Source organism: Hylobates moloch, unplaced genomic scaffold (assembly GCF_009828535.3).
Source record: "Hylobates moloch isolate HMO894 unplaced genomic scaffold, HMol_V3 SCAFFOLD_13, whole genome shotgun sequence".
NCBI lineage: Eukaryota > Metazoa > Chordata > Mammalia > Primates > Hylobatidae > Hylobates > Hylobates moloch.
The window spans coordinates 46,857,719-46,858,951 of record NW_026652288.1 but is presented as its reverse complement, the minus strand read 5'-3'; the positions used below and the strand labels follow the sequence as shown (position 1 = coordinate 46,858,951).

At 44.2% G+C, this 1,233-nt stretch overlaps 1 long non-coding RNA gene across 1 annotated transcript; it reads left to right on the top strand.

Moving 5' to 3' along the window:
• The first annotated feature begins 365 nt into the window (after positions 1 to 365).
• On the top strand, positions 366 to 1,030 carry LOC116480180 (uncharacterized). Its single transcript, XR_004251212.1, has 3 exons — positions 366 to 586; positions 684 to 797; positions 916 to 1,030. It is a non-coding gene; the product is annotated as an uncharacterized LOC116480180 (long non-coding RNA).
• The last annotated feature ends 203 nt before the right edge of the window (positions 1,031 to 1,233 follow it).

Below are 1,233 nucleotides of genomic sequence, written 5' to 3'. Positions count from 1 at the left end.
GGGGGTGGGGGGGGGGGTGGGTCACGTGTTTCTTCCTGGGCCAATCACAGTGACCAAAGTGTGAGACTTTATGATTGGTCCAACTGGATCAAGTGCCCACCCCTTGGCACATGTTGGAAACGCTCACCAGAACCACCTGGTTTGAAAAGGCATCTACCTAAAGATGCTGTTCTGGGCACTGTTGTAATACTTTTTTTTCTTGAAGTTTTCCTTCCTTCTATTTCCTTATATTTACGTATTTGTAAAATGACATCAAAGACAGAGCCTCTCTTAGGTCCTAATCTCTCTACCGAGTGGTAGCGTCTGAATAACAAAGGGGAGTGGCCAATGTCTCTTTTAACAAGGAGGGTGTGCTTAGGGCAGGCGCCCCAGGAGCCCAGGGCAGGGCTCAGGCCGGGTAGCCCTGAGAAGCAGGGCCCACTGAATATGTGTGAAATGCAGAACACACAGTAAATGGGCTGCAGTGGAAATCCCGCATCTGTGATACTGGAGGGGTTTGTGTATTTCTGGCTGCTGGTAGATAAGAACCAGAAATTTCTGTGTGCTGAAAACTAGAGCACAGAAAGATTGGTGCTTGTTATATGAGGTGAGAGATGGAAAGAGAGAGAAACTGTGCCGATCTTATTTCTGACCCTGTGCGCACCACCTTCCTTTCTTTTTTGGCATGTCTCTCAACTCGGAAGTTTGCTTGGGGACTTCCCCAGACAGTTCTGTGCTCCTCAAGGCAGGAAACCACGCTTGCCAATCTTTTGGACTAATTTTTGATCGGCTTGGAAATTTAATCAGAATAATGCCAGGTACATGCAATTGTAAAAAAAAAAAAATCTATTAATTAGCTACCCACAGGCTTGCCTTTTCAAGTCAAATTTAAATCCTGAGGAGAAAATGACATACAGCTCTGTTACATACCTCCAGGTATGGAAACCACTGCCTGGGATTAAAGCATCAGTGAAGATGCTGCTTTGGAGGGATTCAGATTTTAGAGAAGAAAGGAGGTCATGAGAGCTCATTACTGGATCACTGAACTGGTAAGAATTATAAAGAGCTCACCTTTTTCTTTTCTTGTATGTGTGCACTACATTCATTTTTTTGGTGTGACAACAGTGTTTATAAAGGACTAAACATTCACTTTGCTAATGACAGTTGACATTTCTAGTCACCCGAGAAACAAGGATGCTTAATTTCAAGAGCTGTGCATCAAGATAGTGCCAATGGGTACACAGTGTAGACTCT